We start from the raw sequence: 11274 nt of genomic DNA on the forward strand, positions 1-11274 counted from the left end.
TTAAGCATTCAGTTTCTACTAAGGCCCAGTAGCAGGCCAAGAGCTATTTCTCAAAGAGAGAGAAGTTGTCAGCAGAGGATAGTAGAGTTTTGCTCCAAAATCCTAAGGGCCTAGGCTGCAATTCACTTATATGGGCCTGCCAAAGATTCCAAACAGCCTCCCCATACATCACTGACACTTTAGGCACCATTGAATCTGCTGGATTGTATGACCCAAATTGCAGGGCAGCCTGCACCGGAGTCTGGACTTCTCTCTTGCTCTGATCCCCACCCATAACTAGCAGCTTTTCAGGTTTTTCAGTAAACAGGTTAGAGTAATACACTCAAATGAAGAGCATTGCCTCCAAACTCCAAAAAGTCCTACTAAGTGTTATGCCTCTCTTTTAATTGTAGAAGGGGACAGACAAAACAATTTATCCTTCATTTTAGAAGGGATATCACAGCATGCCCCACATCACTGGATCCCTGGAAATTTCACAAAGGTAGAAGGCCCTTGAATTTTTTCCAGATTTATTCCCCACCCTCTGACACACAGATGTCTTACAAATAAGTCTAGAGCAGTTGCTACTTCTTGCTCACTAGGTCTCATTAGCATGATGTCATCAATGTAATGGACCAGTGTGATACCTTGTGGAAGGGAAACGTGATCATAATGGCCTGAATGTTTGTGCCCCTCAAAATTTGTATGTTGAGGGCGCCTGGGTGGCTCAGATGGTTGGGCATCTGCTTTCGGCTCAGGTCATGATCCCAGGGTCCTGGGATCGAGCCCCACATCGGGCTCCCTGCTCAGTGGGAGGCCTGTTTCTTCCTCTCCCACTCCCCCTGCTTGTGTTCCCTCTCTCGCTGTGTCTCTCTCTGTTAAATAAATAAATAAAATCTTTAAAAAAAAAATTCGTATGTTGAAATTACAACCCCTAATGTGATGGTATTACAAGGTGGGGCCTTTGGAAAGTGATTACGTCATGAGGATGTAGCCCTCATGAATGGGATTAGTGCCCTTATAAAAGTGACCCCAGAGAGCTCTCACTCTCTTTCTGCCATGCGAGGATACTATGAAAAGTCCAGCAGTCAGCAACCTGGAAAAGGGATCTTACCAGAACCTAATCATGCTGTCTGTCTGATCTTGGACTTCTAGCCCCCAGAACTGTGAGAAATAAATTTCTATTGTTTGTAAACCACCCGTTCTATGGTACTTTGTTATGGCAACCTGAATGGACTAAGACAGTGATCAATTTCCCTTGAACCAAATTTTGACATAGAGTTGGAGAATTGATACATTCCTGAGGCAGAACAGGGACGGTCTATTGCTGGACTCACCAGCTGTAGGTAGTAGTCAAGGTTCTCCAGCAAAACAGAACCAATAACATGTATAGGCTATACAGAATTGGCTCAGCGATTATGGAGGCTGAGAAGTCCCATGATCTGCCATTTGCAAACTGGAGACCCAGAAAAGCTAGTGATGTAGTATTAGTCTGAGGTCAAAGGCCTGAGAATCGGGGCACCTGGGTGGCTCAGATGGTTGAGCATCTGCCTTCGGCTCAGGTCTTGATCCCAGGGCCCTAGGATTGAGCCCCGCATCGGGCTCCTGGCTCAGTGGGGAGCCTGCTTCTGCCTCTCCCCCTGCTCATGCTCTCTCTCTCTCTCTATCTCTGTGTCTCAAATGAATAAATAAAATCTTTAAAAAAAAAAAAGGCCTGAGAATCAAGAAAACCAATAGTGTAAGTTTTAGTCCAAGTGCAGAAGACCTATGTCTCCCTTTCTCTGCCTTTTTGTTTTATTTGGGACCTCCGTGGATTAGATGGTGCCCATTCATATGGGGGAGGGCAATCTGCTTGACTCAGTGTATTGAGTAAATGCTAATCTCATCTGGAAACACCCTCATAGCCTCACCTAGAAATAACGTTTAGCCAAATATCTGGGTACCCTGTTGTCCAGTCAAATCAATACACAAAAATTAGCCACCACACCAGCTGAAAGCAAACTATTTCTGGTGGTCCTTATCAACAGGTATGGAGAGAAAAGCATTTGCGAGCTCAACAGCTACACACCACATACCAGGGAATGTGTTAATTTGCATCCCCATGCTCATCCTTTTCTCTCCCCACATTGTCCAGTGACATTAGGAGTAACCAGCCAATAAATAAATACCTTTCTTGGTATCTGGAGTCCTAAAAACAAAGATTACTTAGCTCGTGGGTGAAAGATGCAATGAATTGAAAATCACCTGGTCTGTGAAATAGTAGGATTCTTTTAGGAGTGTATAATTCATTTATTTATTCATTAATTTATTAAAACAAACAGTTATTGAATGCCTCTTATGTTCAAGGCACTGTGCTAGGTGCCGGAATACAACAGAAAACCAAAGTCCTGCCTTCCTGGAGTTTCCATAATGTGAGAAAGGCAAAAATTAAACAAGTTTGTATGTTAGGTGGAAGAAAAATAAAGCAGGGTAAGGAGATATAAAATGGCTGAAATTGAACTATTTTATGTAGTGTGATCAGATAAAGTTGTCACCTTATAGAGTGTCCTGATAAGATACGGGACTAAAGAATATAGTAACAAGGGCACCTGGCTGGCTCAGGTGGAAGATCATGCAACTCTTGATCTTGTGATGATGAGTTAGCCCCTTGTTGGGCATAGAGACTACTTTAAAAAATAAATAGTAAAATTTATGAAGAAAAGAGTATAATAACATAAGCTATGAAGATACAGAGCATTTCAAGCTGAAGTTTAATAGCAACGGCAAAGGCTTTGAGACAAGAGTGGCTTCACATGGTCAAAGCAAAGTAGCCGATCTAGCTGGAGCAGAGTGAGCAGGGGGAGTGAGACGCTGGTGATGTTGCACATCTGGTAGCAAAATTTCCACCTCTGAACATTCCGTTCCATTTGTTTTTGTTGTTGTTGTTGTTTTACATTCCATTTGGTTTTATGCCAACTGGCTCACTTTGGCCTAGTCTTATAAAAAAAACCAACAAACCAAACACCTCAAGTTAATGAGTGAAGAACCAAATGAGGTAGTTAAAAGAGATGGTGAGTTGAGAAACCTTGGTTCTAATTCCCACTCTGCCACTACCTTACACTTTGACCTTGAGCAAGGGTGTGTTTGAGCAAGAGTGAATAGAAGCAAGTAAAGGTGAAAGGGAAGGCACAGAACCATCATAGGGCTTTGAATGCCATGTTAAGGAATCTTGACCCTGTCCAGAGGTTTCAAAGTCAGGTTCCTACAAAGAGCAAGCTAGTAAGTAAATGAGTCAAGTGGTCTATGTGTTACTGTTATGGGAACTGAGAATTGGAGGAGACAAGCCAGCTACCCAGTCCTAATGATGGCACCAGGAACGCAGGCTCAGTAACCTATCTTACTTGTTTTCTAAGATAATTCACAATTGGGGGATTTTACAAAAATCTCCCAATTTTTAAAGCTTAGCAACTTATTCAATTTTTTGTTAAACCCAGAGGACCGAACAATGTATTTCAGCAGACCAAATATGACCCACTGTATGTCCAAACACAGCCTGGACAATGAGAGCCATGAAGAGTTTTGTCTAGGAGTGACTTGGTCAGACTATTTTCAGGGTTCTTTGCTTATCTGAGCTATTTATATTTATTTCTGTCTTCCTCACCTGTTTGATCCTGGCAGTATTCGGCTCTGTACTCCTGCCTGAATCATAGGCTCTGTACTCCTGCCTGAATCACAGCACTAAGTCCATCAGAGACATTGCTATGGACTGAAATCCCCTCAAAATTTGTGTGTTGAAGCCCTAACCCCCAATGTAATGGTATTTGGAATTGGGTCCTTTGGAAAGTAATTAGGTTTAGATGAAGATGTGAGGGTGGGGCCCTCATGATGGGACTGGTGCCCTTATAAGAAAAGACTCCAGAGAGCTTACTTGCTAGTTCTTGGCCATGGAAAGACACAGCAAGAAGGTGACCACCTGCAAGCCAGCAAGAGAGCTCTCACCAGAACTCAACCATGCTGGCACCCTAATCTCAGACTTCCAGGCTCCAGAACGGTGACAAAATAAATATCTGTTGTTTAGGCTACCCTGTCTATGGAATTTTGTTATGGCAGCCTTAGCTGACTAAGACAAGCATCAATAATGTTCAAAAATAAACTTCTTAAAGTTTTTACAATTAGCATCAAGAGTCTTAAATATATTTGCTCATAGCCTTCGACTCATGAATTTGCTTCTAGAAATTTAACCTAAAGAATCAATCAGGGATGGGGTGCCTGGGTGGCTCAGTCATTAAGTGTCTGCCTTCGGCTCGGGTCATGATCCCAGGGTCCTGGGATCCAGCCCTGCATTGGGCTCCCAGCTCCGCCGGAGGCCTGCTTCTCCCTCTCCCACTCCTCCTGTTTGTGTTCCCTCTCTCACTGTGTCTCTCTCTGTCAAATAAATAAATTAAGTCTTTAAAAAAAAAAAGAATGAATCAGGGATAAAATACAGTACTCTGTATGCTAGAGTTTTATCTCATCTTGATGTATTGTAGTGAAAAATTGGGAGGAAAACCCTAAATTTCCAGCAGTAGGGATCAAGGAATGAATTATATCACATATAAGCATTCTGCAACCATTAAAAATTATGTTTGGGGGCACCTGGGTGGCTCAGTCGGTTGGGTGTCCAACTCCTGGTTTCATCTCAGGTCATGATCTCACAGTCCCTGCTCAGTGCGGAGTCAGCTTCAATTTCTTTCTCCTTCCCCTTCTGCCCCTCCCCACTTGTACGAATGCTCTCTCTCTCTCACTCACTCTCTCTCTCTCAAATAAATAAAATCTTTTAAAAAATTATGTTTGGGGTGCCAGGCTGGCTCAGTTGGTAGAGCATGCAACTCTTGATCTTGGGGTCATGAGTTCAAACCCCACTTGCAGATAGAGTTTACTCTTTAAAAAATTCATTAAAGAGGCACCTGGGTGGCTCAGTTGTTTGAGTGACAGACTCTTGGTTTCAGCCCAGGCCTCAATCTCAGGGTTGTGGGACTGAGGCCCGCATCAGGCTCCATGAGATTCTCTCTCTCCTTTTCCCTCTGCTCCTACCCTCCCCACCCTGTTAGCGCTCTTGCTCTCTCTCTCTCTCTCTCAAAAAAAAGTCATTAAAAATTACATTTAAGAAGGGGTGCTTGGGTGGCTCAGTCGGTTTGTTACGGAACCTGGACTGGATCACCCGACAGAAGAACCGAATGGCACTCGGAGATCTTGGAAGGCAGGGGGTTTATTTAATGCTGGCGGGCGCAGAGGAGAGTGATCTCCAAAGGTCTGCCCCAATCACAAACAAAGGGGGTAATTTATACACTTCTACTTCCGCATACTTGGTACTTTCGCACACTTAGCAGGTGGGGCAGGAGGAAAAGCCCAGGACAGCGGGACTAGGATTCCCTTGCTGGCTTGGTCGGCCACCTTAGAACACAGATTTCCCTTATCAGGTTGAGCGTCTGCCCTCGACTCAGGTAATGATCCCAGGATGCTGGGATAGAGCCCGGCATTGGGCTCCCTGCTCAGTGGGGAGCCTGCTTCTCCCTCTCCCTCTGCAGCTCCCCTGCTCTCTCTCTCTCTGTCAAGTATATAAATAAAATCTTTTAAAAAATTATGTTTAAGGAATATTTAATATTATGAAAAGTATCATGAAATGTAGTAAGTGGAAAAAGCAAGCTACACAACTATAATTTATATACTACAAATATAAGCATGTTAAAGGCAGAATATACATATAATAGCAATATATAATATATAATAAACATATGCAAAGAATAAAAAACCAATATGTTATCATTGGTTCTCTCTTGGTAGTGGGACTAGGATTTTTTCTTTTTCTTTTTTAGGATGTTTTCTCCCTCTCTCTTTAAAGGAATTTTGGGCGGGGTGGGACGCCTGGGTGGCTCAGTTAAGGTCCAACTCCTGATTTCAGCTCAGGTCATGATCTCAGGGTTGTGAGAGAGATCCCCGAGTGGGGGCTCCACACTGGTCTGGGAGCCTACTTGGGAGTCTGCTTAAGATTCTCTCTCTTTGGGGCGCCTGGGTGGCTCAGTCATTAACCGTCTGCCTTTGACTTCTGTCATGATCCCAGGGTCCTGGGATGGAGCCCCGCATCGGGCTCCCTGCTCAGCGGGAAGCCTGCTTCTCCCCCTCTTACTCCCCACTCCCCCTGCTTGTGTTCCTTCTCTTGCTGTGTTTTTCTCTGTGTCAAATAAATAAATAAAACCTATTTAAAAAAAAAAAGATTCAGGGGCGCCTGGGTGGCTCAGTCGTTAAGCGTCTACCTTCCACTCAGGTCATGATCCCAGGGTCCTGGGATCAAGCCCCGCATTGGACTCCCTGCTCTGCGGGAAGCCTGCTTCTCCCTCTCCCACTCCCCCTGCTTGTGTTCCCTCTCTCGCTGTGTCTCTGTCAAATAAATAAAATCTTCAAAAAAAAAAAAAAAAAGATTCTCTTCCTCTCCCTCTCCCTCTATCCCTCCTGCTCCCGCTCTCCAATCAACCAAGGAATTTTTTTTAAGTTACAGACAGAATACATCGTGTCATTAAAGGGCGCCTGGATGGCTCAGTTGTTTAAGCGACTGCCTTCGGCTCAGGTCGTGATCCTCGAGTCCCCGGATGGAGCCCCACATCGGGCTCCAGCCCCACAGCCCCACATCGGGCTCCCCACTCCGCAGAGAGTCTGATTCTCCACCCTTTCATGCTCTCTATCATTATCTCTCTCAATAAATAAATTTTAAAAACTTAAAAAAATAAAAAAATTTTTAAAGTGTATGAAGAATCGTATAATTTCTCTATTGGCCCTCCACCCCAGAGGTAACTGGATACTAAGTTTGTTGCCAACTGTATATCTTTACAGACAGTCCATGAGATTATTCTATATATATTCTATATATATCATTGTGCAGCTTGTTTTTTGTTTTAACATTAAATCCTGCACACCTTTTCATTTCACATAGCTACTTCCTTCTGTTTCTTTGCAAGATGTACCATTGTGTGGGCGAAAGTATCTTACCTTAACCAATCCCCTTTGATGGATATTTTGATCGCTTCCAGTTTTATGCTTTTACCACGATAGAACAACCAACAGGAGTAATACCAGCTTAAGGCAGAAAGCCTAAAAAACATTTAAAAATCAAAAAGGGAAAGATATCATTTCGTGTTATTTCTTTTTTACCTTTATACTTTTCTGTATTTTCTAAATTTTCTGCAATAACATATGTCACTTATAATTTGGAGGGGAAACACGTAAACTAAAACCAAACCCTCATTAAAAAGAAGAAAAGGAGGGCGCCTGGGTGGCTCAGTTGGTTGGGCGACTGCCTTCGGCTCAGGTCATGGTCCTGGAGTCCCGGGATCGAGTCCCGCGTCGGGCTCCCTGCTCGGCAGGGAGCCTGCTTCTCCCTCTGACCCTCCCCCATCTCGTGCTCGCTCTCTCTGTCTCATTCTCTCTCTCAAATAAATAAATAAAAATTTAAAAAAAAAAAATAAATAAATAAATAAAAAATAAAAAGAAGAAAAGGAAAGAGAAAAAAAAGAAAGAAGTGTAAATAGACGGAGTAGTCCCGGCCCCCTTCCACGAAGCGGGGGCCGGACGGAGGGAGGGGCAGGCAGGCACGGTCTGCACCAATCACAGCTCGGTTGATAGGCAGAGTCAGAAGATTTGAAGATACTCCCCGCCCCGCAAACAGCCTCGGGGCTTAGTTTCCTTAACGAGCCAAGAAACCTGCCTGCGCCTAGCCTGCGCGCCGCTGCGGGCTGCTATTGGCTGCCATATAACCCCGCCCATCTTCCTGCTCATTGGCTGCCGCGGTTTACGTAAGAGGAGCCTGTTGCCGAGCGAAAAGAAGTGCTGTAGCTTTCTCTAGAAAGAGACAGGACTGTAACAGTACATGGTGCCTTTGGGTCAAAAAAGCAATGATACTAACCACCGTTAATCCATTTCCTGCTAAATGCCAGGCTCTGTGCTCCAAAGTTTTAAAATATTAATGGTTAAATCACCTTTCTTGAGCACCCACTATCTGTCAGTCTTTGAGTCAGATATTTTAAAGTAAGAACAGTAACATATAAATACTAGTAATTACAGTTTATTGAGCACTTAATCTGCATCAAGCCTTGTTAAGGAATTTGTATGCATTAGCTCTCATCCTCACAACAGCCCCTGTGGAAGTAAACTTGATTGCCCCATTTTACACAGCAGGAAACAGTTCGAGAGAAGTGAAGTGACTTGCCTAGGTTCACACAGCTAGAAAGGGTTAGAACTGAAACTTCAATTCCGATATCCTGATTCCAAGTCCAACTTATTTTCTGGGGGGGAGTGGGTAGAGAAGACTTTCAGGAGGAAGAGATGGGACAGGATGGTGACAAGGGCCAGAGACATTACTCCAAGAACAGACCTCAGGGCGACTGTCTGAAAATGGGAAGTGTAGGGTTTCTAGGAGTGGAGGAGAGAGGGAAAGAGGGAGAGAACAGAAGAGCAAAATCAATTTTGTTTTGTTTTGTTTTTTTCTGGAAATGTGAGGCTCCCACGGCAGCCTATAATGGTGCAAGTGACCCTGCAGTGGGGGCTTGGACAAAGGTTCTAGTCTCTGCCCTGTGACCAACTTTCTGGGGGCCCTCAAGCTTCCTGCCTGTAAGATGAAAGAGTAAGCCAGAACAACGGGAAGTACATTCAGGCTGGGAGGTCTTTTGGGAGTCTGGTCCCTGCTGGCATCAAAGGAATCCTCAGCAACCACACGAATTTATTTAAATGTTGCCTGGACTCTTTTCAGGACCTTTAGGCGGTGACATGGGACCTGACAATCCTATAAACTCAAAATGGTTTTGGGGTGGCCTTCAAGCCATCCGTTTGCCCAGTCCGTTCTGAACTGTAGCAGAGTGTTGCCTGCAGGGGGCGCCCAGGGCTCACTCAGCCAACAAAACCAAACTGAAATTCTTAGTGAATTATACCAAAGCACCCAGCTGGTCAGTTTTTGTATTTTATTAAGAGGGGTGAGGCTTTTGAAACCTGATCGTTTCTGGCCGCAGTATACAATTGACGAAACTGAATTACACGCATTGCCCAGCACGAGTCCTCTCTACAGTGGCTCTGAAGGGTTGGAGCTCATTTCAGCTCCTTTGTTTTACAGATGAGGAAACAAATTCTAAAAGCTAAAAAAAAAAAAGAAAAAAAAATCACTTTAGGTTGCATAGCTAAAATCTAGCACCCTAGGTGCCTGACTCCTGGGCAGTGGTCTTAGGAGACAGTTGGCTATGTTTCCTAGAGTCTGTGGCCGTCCTACCCCTTAATGCACAACTCCAAAGGACAATTTAAATTTTGGTTGTAAGGCTTGACAGCAGGGACCTGTCAGCCAGAAGGATCTTCCTAGCACCTAGCACAATGCCTGCGTAATGAGTAATTAAATGTACAAATGTGTGAATGAGCCATGGAGGGTGGGTCTGATTTATCAAACCAGTTGGAGTTAGGTATCTTTCCTGAAAGCTCCCCCAAGGCAGGAATTATATTCTGAGATGGGGGTGGGGGGGGCAGTGAAAACAATAAAAAGAGCTCAGAAAATTACAGCTGGGGTATAAATCACAGCCCCAGGTATGGTCAGGGTACAAGGTTATTATAGCAAAGTGATTCCAGAATTTGGGATCAGAAAATTAATTCAGGAAGAATGAACACAGAACAGATGAGAATCCCATTAGGGTTAAAATCTGTGAGAGGGTCTGAAGCTGAAGAAACCTCAAAAACATTTCAAATCCAATCTAGATGTATCTTCGGGGCTGGAATGTGATTGAAGAATAAAAAAAGCTTTGGCCAATCAGTGGCCTCAACATAGCTGATGCAAGAGTCGAGCGAGTATGGCAACAGGAGGTGGAGATCTTTACTGAACCAAAAATACAAGGTGTGGGGGAGGGGAGGAATAAGCCCAGCCTGTTTCACCAGGCCATGCCTTGCTGGGCAAGCAGCTTCACTGCTGGATTTCCAGAGCCCAGGGCAGAGCTTGGTACACACTAGCTGGTCAATAAATGTTTACTGAATTAAAGAGAGAGGGAAGAAGCAGGAGCCCTGACCAGCAGGTTTGCTCTAAGTGGAGCTGGTTCAGTGATTCATCTTTTCACTGGTTTCTTTTGCTCAGATTTCAACTGCCCTAGCCACTTTCAGACGGTAACTTGGCTTTTCATGGAGGCTGTCCTATAAAGAGGGATATGCTGGCCCACCAATTACAGGCCACTTGACAATTATATTTGTCACTCCCAATTAATATATTGTAATTCTGCTTTATGCATTACTTCCTTGTGCCAGCCTGCTTCTTACAGTTCGGGTCCTTCTCTCATCTATGGTGTGTGTAGTTTTTGCTTTGGAGTCATTTCTGCGTGGGTTTGACATCCTTACTCAATGCATTACTAAGCTATCTTGGCCAACAAACCTCTTGAGCCTCAATTTCCTCGGATCAGTCAAATGGGAGCATAACGCATACCTCACCAGATTGTGGTCAGAGTTACATGAGATAATACATATATCCTGCACTACTGTTGGAGCCCAGTAAATGGTAGTATCTGTGCCTCCCTGAGCTTTCCTTCCTTGGAGACTGGGGCACAAAAGCTCATCAAATTGAGAATATCAGTATCCTTTGCTTTTCCTTTTAACAAAATCACTAAGTTTGTAAGTGAAGTCATGAGAATGATTTAGTGGCTCCCTTGAAGATTCTAAGGGATTATTCTACAGAGGAGAGTCACTCATATTTATTCATTCAAAAATATTTGCTGAGGACCCACTACATGCTAATGGAGGATACAAAGACAATTAGACACTGCCTCAAAGGAGCTCTGGCGCAGCCTGGTGCAGCCAAAAGAAGATATGGTATGACCTTGACATGAAGCTTTACCTTTTTTGAGCTCAAATTTCCTCACTTTGCAAAAGTGATCGGTAATATCTTCCATTTTGAGTTAGAAGGAAGGGGTAAGACACACAGAGATGATAACAAGGCTGCATCAAATTTGGAGATCAGTGGTATAAAGAGGTAGAAACAATGTGTTGAGGAGTGGAGGAGTGGAAGAGATTATTTTCAGCTGAGCTGAAAAAGCAACCCTTTCTGTAGGAAGTGGCATTTTGAAGGCTTCATTCAGGCCACAAACATGCATGAAAGCATTGAATGCTGGGTAGGATTTCTGTGGGCAGAGATTTGCAGAGAGAGCTACTGGAAGAAAGGTTTGAAGGCCAAACAAGAAACATGGATGTGGCAGGTGATAAGACTGGAAAGGTAGACTGAGGTAGATCTTGGCAGATATAAATGTCAATCTAGAGGTTTGACCTTTATTT

This window comes from Neomonachus schauinslandi, chromosome 4 (assembly GCF_002201575.2).
Source record: "Neomonachus schauinslandi chromosome 4, ASM220157v2, whole genome shotgun sequence".
Classification (NCBI taxonomy): domain Eukaryota; kingdom Metazoa; phylum Chordata; class Mammalia; order Carnivora; family Phocidae; genus Neomonachus; species Neomonachus schauinslandi.